This window comes from Oncorhynchus clarkii, chromosome 17, assembly GCF_045791955.1.
Source record: "Oncorhynchus clarkii lewisi isolate Uvic-CL-2024 chromosome 17, UVic_Ocla_1.0, whole genome shotgun sequence".
Classification (NCBI taxonomy): Eukaryota; Metazoa; Chordata; class Actinopteri; order Salmoniformes; family Salmonidae; genus Oncorhynchus; species Oncorhynchus clarkii.
This window is the reverse complement of record NC_092163.1, coordinates 51,005,511-51,021,515: the sequence shown is the minus strand read 5'-3', so window position 1 is coordinate 51,021,515 and position 16,005 is coordinate 51,005,511. Positions and strand designations below refer to the sequence as shown.

General features: G+C 48.1%; 1 pseudogene; it reads right to left on the bottom strand.

Moving 5' to 3' along the window:
- Window positions 1-16,005, bottom strand: part of LOC139371054 (sodium-coupled neutral amino acid transporter 3-like) — a 55,464-nt pseudogene that overhangs the window by 26,364 nt on the left and 13,095 nt on the right.

The following is a 16,005-nucleotide window of genomic DNA, read 5'->3' as shown; positions in this document are numbered from 1 at the left end:
AACATGAGAGGAGGTTTATTCTTCTTTGGTGGTTTAACACTGACTCAGGATCACTGGAAGAATTCACATGCTGTTGGTTCATATCTCCTTCTGCTGAACTTTAATGTCCTTCCATCCAACTGGATGAAAACACAGCTAGTCACCTCTCACTGCCTGCTGGATACATTCAGAACTGTTTCAAAACAGTGGCATTCAAATCCACACTATATATACAAAAGTATGTGGACACCCCTTCAAATTAGCGGATTCGGCTATTTCAGCCACACCCATTGCTGACAGGTGTATAAAATTTAGCACACAGCCATGCAATCTCCATAGACAAACGTTGGTAGTAGAATGGCCTTACTGAAGAGCTCAGTGACTTTCAACGTGGCACCTTTCCAACAAGTTAGTTAGTCAAATTTCTGCCCTGCTAGAGCTGCCCTGGTCAACTTTAAGTGCTGTCATTGTGAAGTGGAAGTGCCTAGGAACAACAATGGCTGAGCCGGGAAGTGGTATGCCACACAAGCTAACAGAACAGGACCACTGAGTGCTGAAGCGCATAGTGCGTAAAAATCGTCTGTTCTGTCCACTCGCTACCAAGTTCCAAACTGTCTGGAAGCAACGTCAGCACAATAATTGTTTCGTCTGGAGCTTCATGAAATGGGTTTCCTGTCACGACTTCCGCCGAATTCGGTCGCTCTGCTTGTTCGGGCGGCGTTCGGTGGTCAACATCACCGGTCTTCTAGCCATCACCGATCAACCTTTCATTTTCCATTTGTTTTGTCATCCCACACACCTGGTTTCAATTCTATTATTACATGTTCTGTATTTAACCCTCTGTTCCCCCCATGTCCTTGTCCGGAATTATTTATTGTAGTGCTTGTGCATGTTATGCTGGTGTATAACGGGTTTTTGTTTACCCATTGATTTATTTGTTCTGCTTAAGGTGGTTTTGTTTATTAAACTGCGCCGTTGTAAATCAGTTTTTGCTCTCCTGTGCCTGACTTCTCTGCCGCCAGTACACACCCCCTACAGAATTCAGGACCTCACTTATGGAGTCAGCAGGAGCAGGTACCCCGGGTATAGGGGTGGAGGCGCGCATCCGGGAGCACGCAGCAATGCTCCACCATCTTAGCACCGCCATGGACCGCGTTTTCCAGACAATGGACCACTGGGAGAGACAGGGAGTTCTCCCAGCGCTTCCACCAGCAAAATCGGGTTCTCCACTAGGCGCCCCTCCTTCTCCTGGACCCAGTGGGATTAATCTCTCCCTTCCCCAGGAATACGATGGGACGGCTGCGAACTGCCAGGGGTTCCTGTTGCAGCTGGACTTATACCTGGCAACCGTCCACCTGGCTCCTTCGGGCCATGAGAGGTTGTCCGCACTCGTCTCGTGCCTCACCGGGAAAGCCCTGGAGTGGGCCAATGTCGTATGGAGAGAGGGAGATGCGTCGTTGGACCAGTTTGAGGGGTTCACCAACCTTCTGGTTGGGCGGTCTTCGATCACTTGCCGGAGGCTAGAGCGGCGGGTGAACGCCTCTTCCATCTGAGGCAGGGGACGAGGAGCACCCAGGAGTTCGCCCTGGAGTTTCGGACCCTGGCTGCCGGCGCGAGATGGAACGACAGGGCCCTGATACACCATTATCACTGCAGTCTGCGTGAGGACGTCTGTCGGGAGTTGGCCTGCAGAGACATCACCCTCACGTTCGACCAGCTGGTGGACCTGTCCATACGGCTGGATAACCTGCTAGCAACCAGTGGAAGTTCAGATCAGGGTCTGTTGGTTCCATCATCCAGCACCCCCTCTTAGAAACCCATGGAGCTGGGAGGGGCGGTGCGCAGGGAGGAGGGGGCTCCAGCTCGTGCACCATCTGTGACCGCAGAGGTCACACTGCCGGTCGGTGCCGGGTGGGTTCCTCTGGGAATCTATGCAGCAGGCGGGGCGCTCTGGTGTCACCCCAGGTGAGCTGGCACCATTCTCACCCAGAGCCCTCTGTTGCACATATGTTTGTGTATGACACTTTTCCTGAGTTTTCCCCGCATTCCCAGCATAAGGAGCTTGTCGATTCAGGCGCGGCTGGGAATTTTATAGATAGATCGTTCGCCCATAGTTTAGGGATCCCCATTGTTCCCGTGGCTGTGCAAGTTCCCCGTTCACGCCTTAGATAAGCGAACATTAGGGTCAGGGTTGATTAGGGAGGCCACCGCTCCTCTGGGCATGGTGACGCAGCACCTCAGGGCACAAAGAGAGAAATAGTATTTTCCTTATTGACTCTCCTGCGTGTCCCGTTGTGCTAGGCCTACCCTGGTTAGCTTGTCATGACCCCACTGTTTCTTGGCCACAGAAGGCACTCACGGGGTAGTCGCAAGAGTGCTCTGGGAGGTGTTTAGGGGTTTCCGTTGTTGCTACTATGGTGGAAAGTCCAGACCAGGTCTCCACCGTGCGCATTCCCCCTGAATATGCCTATTTGTCTCTCGCCTTCTTCAAAAAGAAGGCGACTCAATTACCACCCCGACGACGGGGCGATTGTGCGATAAATCTCCTGGTAGACGCTACACTTCCCAGGAGTCACGTGTATCCTCTCTCACAGGCGGAGATGGCGGCTATGGAAACATATGTCTCAGAATCCCTGCGTCAGGGGTACATTTTGTCCTCCACTTCACCCGCCTCCTCAAGTTTCTTTTTTGTGAAGAAGAAGGAGGGAGGTCTGCGTCAGTGTATTGACTATCGGGGTCTGAACCAGATCACGGTGAGGTATAGTTACCCACTTCCGCGCTTCTTCACCAAACTAGATCTCAGGAGCGCTTACAACCTGGTGCGTATCCGGGAGGTAGACGAGTGGAAGACAGCTTTCAGTACCACCTCAGGGCACTATGAGTACCTTGTCATGCCATAAGGGTTGATGAATGCTCCATCAGTCTCCCAAGCCTTTGTAGACAAGATTTTCAGGGACCTTCAATGGCAGGGTGTAGTGCTGTATATTGATGACATTCTGATATACTCCCCTACACGCGCCGAGCATGTGTCCCTGGTGCATAGGGTGCTTGGTCGCCTGTTGGAGCATGGCCTGTACGTCAAGGCTGAGAAATACCTGTTCTTCCAGCAGTCCGTCTCCTTCCTAGGGTATCGCATTTCCACCTCAGGGGTGGAGATGGAGAATGACCGCATTTCAGCCGTGCATAATTGGCCGACTCCCACCACGGCAAAGGAGGTGCAGCGGTTCTTAGGGTTTGCAAACCGCTACCGGAGGTTAATCTGGGGTTTTGGTCAGGTAGCGGCTCCCATTACTTCATTGCTGAAGGGGGGCCCGGTACATTTGCAGTGGTCAGTTGAGGTGGACAGGGCTTTTAGTCACCTGAGGTCTCTGTTTACCTCGGTTCCCGTGCTGGCCCATCCGGATACCTCTTTGGCGTTCATAGTGGTGGACGCGTCCGAGGCTGGGATAGGAGCTGTGCTCTCTCAGCGCTCGGGTACGCCACCGAAAGCAAAACTATGACGTGGGGGACCGGGAGCTGATGGCTGTCGTCAAGGCCTTGAAGGCGTGGAGACATTGGCTTGAAGGGGCTAAACACTCCTTTCTCATCTGTACTGACCACCGCAATCTGGAGTACATCCAGGCGGCGAGGAGACTGAACCCTCGCCAGGCAAGGTGGGCCATGTATTTCACCCGTTTTGTGTTCACCCTTTCCTATAGACCAGGCACCCAGAACGTGAAGGCAGACGAATTGTCCCGGCTGTATGACACAGAGGAGTGGCCCATGGATCCCACTCCCATACTCCCCACCTCCTGCCTGGTGGCACTGGTAGTGTGGGAGCTGGACGCGGACATTGAGTAGGCGTACGTGCAGAAACCCAGTCCAGTGTCCTGCTGGTCGTCTGTACGTCCCATCTGCTGTTCTTGACCGGTTGATCTATTGGGCCCACACGTCACCCTCCTCTGGTCATCCTGGGATCGGTCGGACAGTGCGCTGTTTGAGCAGGAGGGACTGGTGGCCTACCTTGGCTAAGGACGTGAGGGTTTATGTTTCCTCTTGCCTGGTGTGCGCCCAGTGTAAGGCTCCTAGGCACCTGCCCAGAGGGAAGCTACACTCCTTACCCGTTCCACAACGGCCTTGGTCGCACCTGTCAGTGGATATTCTTACCGATCTTCCCCCCTCACAGGGTAACACCGCGATCTTTGTTGTTGTGGATCGGTTCTCTAAGTCCTGTCGTCTCCTCCCTCTGCCTGGTCTCCCTACGGCCCTACAGACTGCGGAGGCCTTGTTTACGCACATCTTCCGGCACTACGGAGTGCCTGAGGATATAGTGTCTGATCGAGGTCCCCAGTTCACGTCTAGGGTCTGGAAGGCATTCATGAAAAGTCTGAGCGTCTCGATCAGCCTTACTTCAGGGTTTCAGCCTGAGAGTAATGGGCAGGTGGAGAGAGTAAACCAGGATGTGGTGGACGAATGGTTCATGTGCGTGGAGGAGACATGGGAAGCTGCCCGTGTTCACCTTCAGCATGCTGCGCCAGAAAGAGAACGCAGACCATCACCGGTCTGGCTATCGACCCGAAACCTGCCCCTCCACCTGCCCTGCCGGAAGCTGGGTACGTGGTTTGTGGGGCATTTTAAAGTCCTGAGGAGAGTGAACAAGGTTTGTTATAGGTTAGAGCTTCCTCCAGATTACCGTATTAACCCCTCGTTCCATGTGTCTCTCCTCAGGCCGGTGGTGGCTGGCCCGCTCCAGGAGTCTGAGGTGCGGGAGGTTCCTCCGTCCCCTCTGGACATTGAGGGGGCCCCGGCATACTCCCTTCGCTCCATACTGGATTCGAGGTGTCGGGCGAGGGGCCTTCAGTATCTCGTGGAGTGGAAGAGGTACGCTCCGGAGGAAAGGTGCTGGGTTCCGGTCGAGGACGTGTTGGACCCTTCAATGCTGCAGGAGTTCCACCGTCTTCGTCTGGATCGCCCTGCACCTCACCCTTCGGGTCTTCCCCGAGGCCAGTGTCGGCGCGCTGCTGGAGCGCGTCAAGGGGGGGGGGGGGGGGGGGGTACTGTCACGACTTCCACCGAAGTCGGTCCCTCTCCTTGTTCGTGCGTCGTTCGGCGGTCGACGTCACCGGTTTTCTAGCCATCGCCGATCCACCTTTCATTTTCCAGTTGTTTTGTCTCGCCTTCCCACACACCTGGTTTCAATTCCATCATTACATGTTGTGTATTTAACCCTCTGTTCCCCCCATGTCCATGTCCTTGTCCGGAATTGTTTATTGTAGTGCTGGTGCACGTTAAGCTGGTGTGTAATGGGTTTATATTTACCCATTGATTTATTTGTTCTGTTTAAGGTGGTTTTGTGCACCGTTGTAAATCAGTTTTTGCTCTCCTGCGCCTGACTTCTCTGCCGCCAGTACGCACCCCCTACATTTCCATGGCCGAGCAGCCACACACAAGCCTACGATCACCATACGCAATGTCAAGCATCGACTGGAGTGGTATAAAGCTCGCTGCTATTGAACTCCGGAACAATGGAAATGCGTTCTCTGGAGTGATGAATCATGCTTCACCATCTGTCAGTCTGACAGACGAATCTGGGTTTTGCGGATGCCAGGAAAACTTTATCTGCCCGAATGCATAACGCCAACTATATAGTTTGGTGGAGGAGGAATAATGGTTTGGGGCTGTTTTCATGGTTCAGGTTCGGACTAGGCCTCTTTGTTCCAGTGAAGGGAAATCTTAACGCTACAGCATAAAATGACATTCTAGACGATTCTGTGCTTCCAACTTTGTGGCAACAGTTTGGGGAAGGTCCTTTCCTGTTTCAGCATGACAATACCCCCGTGCACAAAACAATAGTTACTTCCGGCGCCGACAGAGATGGCCGCCTCGCTTCGCGTTCCTAGGAAACTATGCAGTTTTTTGTTTTTTTACGTGTTATTTCTTACATTAGTACCCCAGGTCATCTTAGGTTTCATTACATACAGTCGAGAAGAACTACTGAATATAAGATCAGCGTCAACTCACCATCAGTACGACCAAGAATATGTTTTTCGCGACGCGGATCCTGTGTTCTGCCTTACAAACAGGACAACGGAGTGGATTCCATGCAGCGACCCAAAAAAACGACTCCGAAAAAGAGGGAAACGAGGCGGTCTTCTGGTCAGACTCCGGAGACGGGCACACCGTGCACCACTCCCTAGCATACTTCTTGCCAATGTCCAGTCTCTTGACAACAAGGTTGATGAAATCCGAGCAAGGGTAGCATTCCAGAGGGACATCAGAGACTGCAACGTTCTTTGCTTCACGGAAACATGGCTCACTGGAGAGACGCTATCCGAGGCGGTGCAGCCAACGGGTTTCTCCACGCATCGCGCAGACAGAAACAAACATCTTTCTGGTAAGAAGAGGGGCGGGGGCGTATGCCTTATGGCTAACGTGACATGGTGTGATGAAAGAAACATACAGGAACTCAAATCCTTCTGTTCACCTGATTTAGAATTCCTCACAATCAAATGTAGACCGCATTATCTACCAAGAGAATTCTCTTCGATTATAATCACAGCCGTATACATCCCCCCCCAAGCAGACACATCGATGGCTCTGAACAAACTTTATTTAACTCTCTGCAAACTGGAAACGATTTATCCGGAGGCTGCATTCATTGTAGCTGGGGATTTTAACAAGACTAATCTGAAAACAAGACTCCCTAAATTTTATCAGCATATCGATTGCGCAACCAGGGGTGGAAAGACCTTGGATCATTGTTACTCTAACTTCCGCGACGCATATAAGGCCCTGCCCCGCCCCCCTTTCGGAAAAGCTGACCACGACTCCATTTTGTTGATCCCTGCCTACAGACAGAAACTAAAACAAGAGGCTCCCACGCTGAGGTCCGTCCAACGCTGGTCCGACCAAGCTGACTCCACACTCCAAGACTGCTTTCATCACGTGGACTGGGACATGTTTCGTATTGCGTCAGATAACAATATTGAAGAATACGCTGATTCGGTGTGCGAGTTCATTAGAACATGCGTTGAATATGTCATTCCCATAGCAACGATTAAAACATTCCCTAACCAGAAACCGTGGATTGATGGCAGCATTCGTGTGGAACTGAAAGCGCGAAAGCACTGCTTTTAATCAGGGCAAGGTGTCTGGTAACATGACCGAATACAAACAGTGCAGCTATTCCCTCCGCAAGGCTATCAAACGAGCTAAGCGTCAGTACAGAGACAAAGTAGAATCTCAATTCAACGGCTCAGACACAAGAGGCATGTGGCAGGGTCTACAGTCAATCACTGACTACAGGAAGAAATCCAGCCCAGTCACGGACCAGGATGTCTTGCTCCCAGGCAGACTAAATAACTTTTTTGCCCGCTTTGAGGACAATACAGTGCCACTGACACGGCCTGCAACGAAAACATGCGGTCTCTCCTTCACTGCAGCCGAGGTGAGTAAAACATTTAAACGTGTTAACCCTCGCAAGGCTGCAGGCCCAGACGGCATCCCCAGCCGCGCCCTCAGAGCATGCGCAGACCAGCTGGCCGGTGTGTTTACGGACATATTCAATCAATCCCTATACCAGTCTGCTGTTCCCACATGCTTCAAGAGGGCCACCATTGTTCCCGTTCCCAAGAAAGCTAAGGTAACTGAGCTAAACGACTACCGCCCCGTAGCGCTCACATCCGTCATCATGAAGTGCTTTGAGAGACTAGTCAAGGACCATATCACCTCCACCCTACCTGACACCCTAGACCCACTCCAATTTGCTTACCGCCCAAATAGGTCCACAGACGATGCAATCTCAACCACACTGCACACTGCCCTAACCCATCTGGACAAGAGGAATACCTATGTGAGAATGCTGTTCATCGACTACAGCTCGGCATTCAACACCATAGTACCCTCCAAGCTCGTCATCAAGCTCGAGACCCTGGGTCTCGACCCCGCCCTGTGCAACTGGGTACTGGACTTCCTGACGGGCCGCCCCCAGGTGGTGAGGGTAGGCAACAACATCTCCTCCCCGCTGATCCTCAACACTGGGGCCCCACAAGGGTGCGTTCTGAGCCCTCTCCTGTACTCCCTGTTCACCCACGACTGCGTGGCCACGCACGCCTCCAACTCAATCATCAAGTTTGCGGACGACACAACAGTGGTAGGCTTGATTACCAACAACGACGAGACGGCCTACAGGGAGGAGGTGAGGGCCCTCGGAGTGTGGTGTCAGGAAAATAACCTCACACTCAACGTCAACAAAACTAAGGAGATGATTGTGGACTTCAGGAAACAGCAGAGGGAACACCCCCCGATCCACATCGATGGAACAGTAGTGGAGAGGGTAGCAAGTTTTAAGTTCCTCGGCATACACATCACAGACAAACTGAATTGGTCCACTCACACAGACAGCATCGTGAAGAAGGCGCAGCAGCGCCTCTTCAACCTCAGGAGGCTGAAGAAATTCGGCTTGTCACCAAAAGCACTCACAAACTTCTACAGATGCACAATCGAGAGCATCCTGTCGGGCTGTATCACCGCCTGGTACGGCAACTGCTCCGCCCTCAACCGTAAGGCTCTCCAGAGGATAAGTAAGGTCTGCACAACGCATCACCGGGGGCAAACTACCTGCCCTCCAGGACACCTACACCACCCGATGTTACAGGAAGGCCATAAAGATCATCAAGGACATCAACCACCCGAGCCACTGCCTGTTCACCCCGCTATCATCCAGAAGGCGAGGTCAGTACAGGTGCATCAAAGCTGGGACCGAGAGACTGAAAAACAGCTTCTATCTCAAGGCCATCAGACTGTTAAACAGCCACCACTAACATTGAGTGGCTGCTGCCAACACACTGACAATGACACTGACTCACTCCAGCCACTTTAATAATGGGAATTGATAGGAAATGATGTAAATATATCACTAGCCACTTTAAACAACGCTACCTTATATAATGTTACTTACCCTACATTATTCATCTCATATGCATACGTATATACTGTACTCTATATCATCGACTGCATCCTTATGTAATACATGTATCACTAGCCACTTTAACTATGCCACTTTGTTTACATACTCATCTCATATGTATATACTGTACTCAATATCATCTACTGTATCTTGCCTATGCTGCTCTGTACCATCACTCATTCATATATCCTTATGTACATATTCTTTATCCCCTTACACTGTGTATAAGACAGTAGTTTTGGAATTGTTAGTTAGATTACTTGTTGGTTATTACTGCATTGTCGGAACTAGAAGCACAAGCATTTCGCTACACTTGCATTAACATCTGCTAACCATGTGTATGTGACAAATAAAATTTGATTTGATTTGATTTGATATCCATACAGAAATGGTTTGTCGAGATCGGTGTGGAAGAACTTGACTGGCCTGCACAGAGCCCTGACCTCAACCTCATCGAAGACTTTCAGGATGAATTGGATCACCGACTGCATGCCAGGCCTAATCGCCCAACATCGGTGCCTGACCTCACTAATGCTCTTGTGGCTGAATGGAAGCAAGTCCCCGCAGCAATGTTCCAACATCTAGTGGAAAACCCTTGCTAATGGAGTGTATGTTACTTTTGAAATATGTGTTATAAGTAAATAACATGCAGTATGTTACTCACCCTGATGGATTGTCAACCCCCAGGAAGGCCTGGATGACCAGAGGGAACTCATACTTCACGATATACAGGTAACTGGACATGGCTTTGGGAGGGACACACAAAGACACAGCTTTTAGTAATAGGATCACACACATACACTGTATACATACATGGACACGCACACACTAACACTTATTCACACGCAGTATACACACACAGTATACATACATACAAGCATGCAGGCACGCACACACACACCCAGACACATACTCAAACCTTAGTTGTAGTCGCGATCTAGTTACCTATAACTCCAAAAACAGTTATGTTTTTATTTTATATTTATTAACTTATTTTTGGATGTCTTTTGGAATGACCCTACATGGACTATTGTCAACATCATTCATATAACCTACTCTATGCTACTGAGTTTGTATGCTAGCTCGCTAGCTAGTTCATGTTCAAGTATTGGCAGTGTTGTTTGGTCAACTTTTCGGCCTGTTCTCTGTGAAGTAGAGTTTTGCAACTCTGAGTCTGAATTGTGCTGCTGTGTATTCAACTCTACCTGCCTGGAGCCTTATTCTGATCGCTGGTTTGTTGACTGTTCCATTCATCCTCTGTGCCATCTGCTGCTTCTGGATTATTAACTCTGGAATCTATTTTGGATTTCCCTCGCAATATCACTATTGGATCTCCTTCGGCCCGGTGCTCCCGCTTCCCCCTGCTTGCTCGCCAGCTAGCTATAGCTATGGCCTCTCCCCCTGAAGCACCTCTCTCCCTGGCTTTCACTTTATTAACTCAGCCTCCACTCTTTTACCATTGGATGGGCCCCAGCTGTCAATCTGTAAGTCTCTGCTCTCTTTCTACTGGCGAGTTGTTCTTGCTTGCTACTTATGCCGACAAATGCTGGTTGGCTAGGCTAGCTAATTGGCTAACATTCTTTGATAGCTAACTGGTTAGATGGTGTTATGTAATTCCAAAACTTTGGTTTACTTTAATGTGGCTCAATTCGTTATTAAAGCTGTAAATTAGGCATCTAAGTGTTGATAGCCACTAGTTGACTAATGCAGAGCTAAGAGTAGGCTGGTTTGTAACAGTAAAAGTATTTGCTTGTAGGTTGGCTGAAAATATAATTGAAACCAGTAGTCATGAGTGCACACAATTTGGTTATACTCGAATTTATACATTTGAAGATATTACTGTCGGAGTTTACGTTATAGGCTGGCTGGCTGGCCGTGTCTTCTTTATGACATGTCTTCCCTCTGTGTGCCTTGTAGTTACCACACATGACTGCATTTGTTAGTGACAGAGACATGGTTGTTGAATTCATTCATTTTCAGTCCTGTGGACTTCACCAAGTGAGTTCTTACTGTAGGTGAATGTTATTATTAAAATTAAACTGTTTATGACAATACTTTACATACAGTATATCATAAGGCCTTACTTTGACAGCCAAGTTTTACCCTAACCCAGTGGTGTTAGGAACCTCCTGGTTTACAGGCAACATCAGGCCTGCAAGTCACATTATGCTGGATGGCAAAATTATGTGGAATTCCTATTGGAATCCAACCACAGTAAGGACATTCAACAGATTAACATTTTATTCACCCGCAACCTGCATTCACAATGACTGTCAGGGTTAGGAGCATTGATAAAGGAGACTACCTAAACCATTTAAACTGGAACAACCATTTCAGTAACAGGAGCAATACATCGGACTATCTGATTGGATAATTTAAGAAAAATGTATGTAATCAATCAATGTACATGAAAAAAGCAGATATTAAAAACAGCAGTAGAGCAGTGGCAGCAGCGTAGCCTAGTCGCTAGAGCGTTGGACTAGTAAACAAAAGGTTGCAAGATCGAATCCCAGAGCTGACAAGGTACAAAATCTGTCGTTCTGCCCCTGAACAAGGCAGTTAACACACTGTTCCTAGGCCATCATTGAAAATAAGAATGTATTCTTAACTGACTTGCCTAATTAAATAAAAGTGAAAAAAATAATAATAAATGCTGGGAAATATGATGGGTCTAGTTTTGATGGGAATGTTATAATTTCCACAGAGTAAAACTTTCACAATCTCACACACAACACTGGTTATGAACACCAACACTGGGGCTCTTTTACACCATTGAGTGTTAATTTCACTCTTAGAGAGTTAGAAATACTGAAAAATCAAGGCTAGGCAACAGTGGCCAATTTGCTGTGTGCCTGGTCTTGCCTGCATCCTCTCATACAGACTCATAATCCCCTCACCTTCCACATATACACATCAGGGAGAGAAAACAGAAGAATAGAGATACAGTATGTAGGCATTAGGAAGAGAAAGGAGCAATGCTAATTGGCCATAGAGCCAGGCGTCTCTCAGGGTATCCATTGGCAAAGACATATCACAGTTTTCAACCCCAAAGGCGCAAGATCACCCCCAAAGGCGCAACATCGCAATACTTCCGGGAAGCAGACTTGACAGACCAAACCGGGTTTGGGGTTTGACAAATCAATGAGAGAAGTGAAAAATTAATCCTGTTATTTTCTCTAATTGTAAAGGCAAACCCTAGATGAAAGTGACAAACTGACACGTTTTCATTTTGACTTTAATTTGACGGCATGCACATACGCAGTTCGGAGCGACACGACCATTAGACCCGATGACGTGTTTCTGTGCAAGTGCTATGCTAGCTGTGTGTGTGTGTGTGTGTGTGTGTGTGTGTGTGTGTGTGTGTGTGTGTGTGTGTGTGTGTGTGTGTGTGTGTGTGTGTGTGTACAGTTGAAGTCAGAAGTTTACAAACACTTAGGTTGGAGTCATTAAAACTCGTTTTTCAACCACTCCACAAAGTTCTTGATAACAAACTAGTTTTGGCAAGTCGGTTAGGACATCTACTTTGTGCATGACACAAGTAATTTTTCCAATAATTGTTTACAGACAGATGATTTCACTTAAAATTCACTATATAACAATTCCAGTGGGTCAGAAGTTTACATACACTAAGTTGACTGTGTCTTTAAACAGCTTGGAAAATTCCAGAAAACGATGTCATGGCTTTAGAAGCTTCTGATAGGCTAATTGACATCATCTGAGTCAATTGGAAGTGTACCTGTGGATGTATTTCAAGGCCTACCTTCAAACTCAGTGCTTCTTTGCTTGACATCATGGGAAAATCAAGAGAAATCAGCTAAGAACTCTTGTAGACCTCCACAAGACTGGTTCATACTTGGGAGCAATTTCCAAATGTCTGAAGGTACCACATTCATCTGTACAAACAATAGTACGCAAGTATAAACACCATGGGACCACGCAGCTGTCATACCGCTCAGGAAGGAGATGCATTCTGTCTCCTAGAGATGAATGCACTTTGGTGCAAAAAGTGTAAATCAATCCCAGAACAACAGCAAAGGACCTTGTGAAGATACTGGAGGAAACAGGTACAAAAGTATCTATATCCACAGAAAAACGTGTCTTATATCGACATAACCTGAAAGGCTGCTCAGCAAGGAAGAAGACACTGCTCCAAAACCAGCATAAAAAGCCAGACTACGGTTTGCAACTGCACAAGGGGACAAAGATCATACTTTTTGGAGAAATGTCCTCTGGTCTGATGAAACAAAAATAGAACTGTTTGGCCATAATGACCATCGTTATGTTTGGAGGAAAAAGGGGGAGGCTTGCAAGCCCGAAGAACACTATCCCAACCATGAAGCACAGGGTGGCAGCATCATGTTGTGGGGGTGCTTTGCTGCAGGAGGGACTGCTGCACTCCACAAAATAGATGGCATCATGAGGATGGAAAATTAAGCAACATCTCAAGACGTCAGTCAGGAAGTTAAAGCTTGGTCGCAAATGGGTCTTCCAAATGGACAATGACTCCAAGCATACTTCCAAAGTTGTGGCAAAATGGCTTAAGGACAACAAAGTCAAGGTATTGGAGTGGCCATCACAAAGCCCTGACCTTAATCCCATAGAAAATGCGTGGGCAGAACTGAAAAAGCATGTGCGAGCAAGGTGGCCTACAAACTTGACCCAGTTAAACCAGCTCTGTCAGGAGGAATGGGCCAATATTCACCCAACTTATTGTGGGAAGCTTGTGGAAGGCTACCCGAAACGTTTGACCCAAGTTAAACAATTTAAAGGCAATGCTACCAAATACTAATTGAGTGTATGTAAACTTCTGACCCCCTGGGAATGTAATGAAAGAAAAAAATGCTGAAATAAATAATTCTCTCTACTATTATTCTCATTCTTAAAATAAAGTGGTGATCCTAACTGACCTAAGACAGGGAATTGTTACTAGGATTAAATGTCAGGAATTGTGAAAAACTGAGTTTCAATGTATTTGGCTAAGGTGTATGTAAACTTCCAACTTCAACTGTATGTATGTGTGTGTGTGTCTGAGCCCTTACCTCCGATGTTTTGCAGTGTGATGGCGATGCCGGCGGCCATCTTGCCTGGCGTTCCAAACGCCCTTTGGCCCAGCTGCTCATACGCCCGGATACCTAAGTCACAGTCACCAAGCACATTAACATAGAGTACTGTACTGCCGCATAGAGCATGCAGAAAAGCCATGCTATTAAAGCATAGTAGAATGTAGGGCACTCGAGAGGGGGCTTTGAATTCAAAGTGATTAGTGTAATTAAAAACATGCTAAAGAGAAGAGGCAACCTGTAAGGCTGTGGGATTTTATCATGACATTAGTCTTCCTGACATGGCCTGTAGGGGTTGACTGTATGCTCTGTATGGTCTCTAATAATGTTTTGCTCATGGTCTGAAGATTACATACCCACAATGCCAGAGGACTTGAGTAGCAAGTGGATGGAGTAAGATGAGAGGACAGCCACTACCGTCAGGAGCACCCTGCAGAGGAGAGAGGAGAGAGCATCATCATCGCCATCTTCATCATCAACACCATCATTGTCATAATAATCATCATTATCTTCATCATCATCATCCACATCCTTATTGAACTTGATGACCAGCCTGCAGTACGTTCTGGTGCAGTATGACAGTAACAGCTGTCTAATCCATGGCAATATAGATGACATTCCTCCATGTAAACCATTGATTCAGCTGGATGTACAGCTGGGTGTTGGGTTATGGGGTCTTGGGTTATGGAGGGCATTCATAATAAGCAACCGACTGACTTAGGTTCACCCAGGGTTAGCCTCATACAGAGCTTCAGCCTAACAAAGCATTATCTACAAATATCTCCCCCATTCCCCCACCACTAGAAATAACCACAAGGACATTAAGGGCGCTATTTAAAGGGGAAAATATTTACAAGATAATGTTGACATTGGCGAGCTGAAGAGAAACCACAGAGTTAACAAAAAGTACAAGATTCTCTGTTCCAAGATCTCCCAAAATACTGCTCCAGACCCCAGCGGCCAACATCTGGTCAAACAGACCAATCTGGACCGACGGAACACAGAAACCTGATCTTTCTGTTCACTTCCCAGAGCATCTCCTCCTCCCCTCCTACTCCAAATTGTTTACTCTCTATCGAATTTCTCTCGAATTGTTACTCTTGGCAACTGGAGTTGAGCTTGCTTCGGAGTGGCCAAGCACGTCTTTCACCTCGACATCAACTCTGCGCCGTTTCACATGGTTCTGTGTCTGGGGCGGCGTGGTGTAAGAATGCAGTACAGGCTGATTTGTGGTGGAGGAGAAGTCAGCCGGTGCAGTGGTGGGAACAGTGGCACCGACAGGCAGGCAAGCAGATAGACAGACAGACAGACAGACAGACAGACAGACAGACAGACAGACAGACAGGCAGACAGGAAGACAGGCAGGCAGGCAGGCAGGCAGACAGGCAGGCAAGCAGATAGACAGTTAGACAGACAGACAGACAGACAGACAGACAGACAGACAGACAGACACAGACAGACAGACGCTCTGTGTGCTGTTCAGCTCAACTCAACTCTCCCCCACTGCATTCCTGGAAGGGCCAGTGCCAGAGCCCATGCCAGCGCTCGGCTGAGACTTCTGTGTGTTCCAACTATGATCTGAAATGTTAGACCACTACTACGGGTCCAGAAAGCGCCAATGCAAGTCGTGGTATATCTCTGGCATGTGATGTGTCTGACTGTGGGTGGCGAGGTAGCTCTGCAATGCCACCTTATTAATGATATAGCTCTCGTGATGAGGTACTACTGCCATGTGTCCTAGCCTCACCCCTGTCCTCACTGTAAAACATTCAGTTAATGTATCCTCAGCTAGCACGTAACGTTCTGAGAACCATATGTTTCTTAGAGCTTGGTGAGAGCGTGGTTGTCTTATGGTTATTTTGCATGCAACCTTCCCACAACATTCTGGGAATGATGTGGGATAGTTGCTTGGCTTTGGAACATTCTCAGCACATTTAAGGAACTTGACAAAATAGTTCTCCGGTGGGAAATTCAATACTTCAGCATAACGTTTCCTACAGGTTTCTTCATGGTTCTATT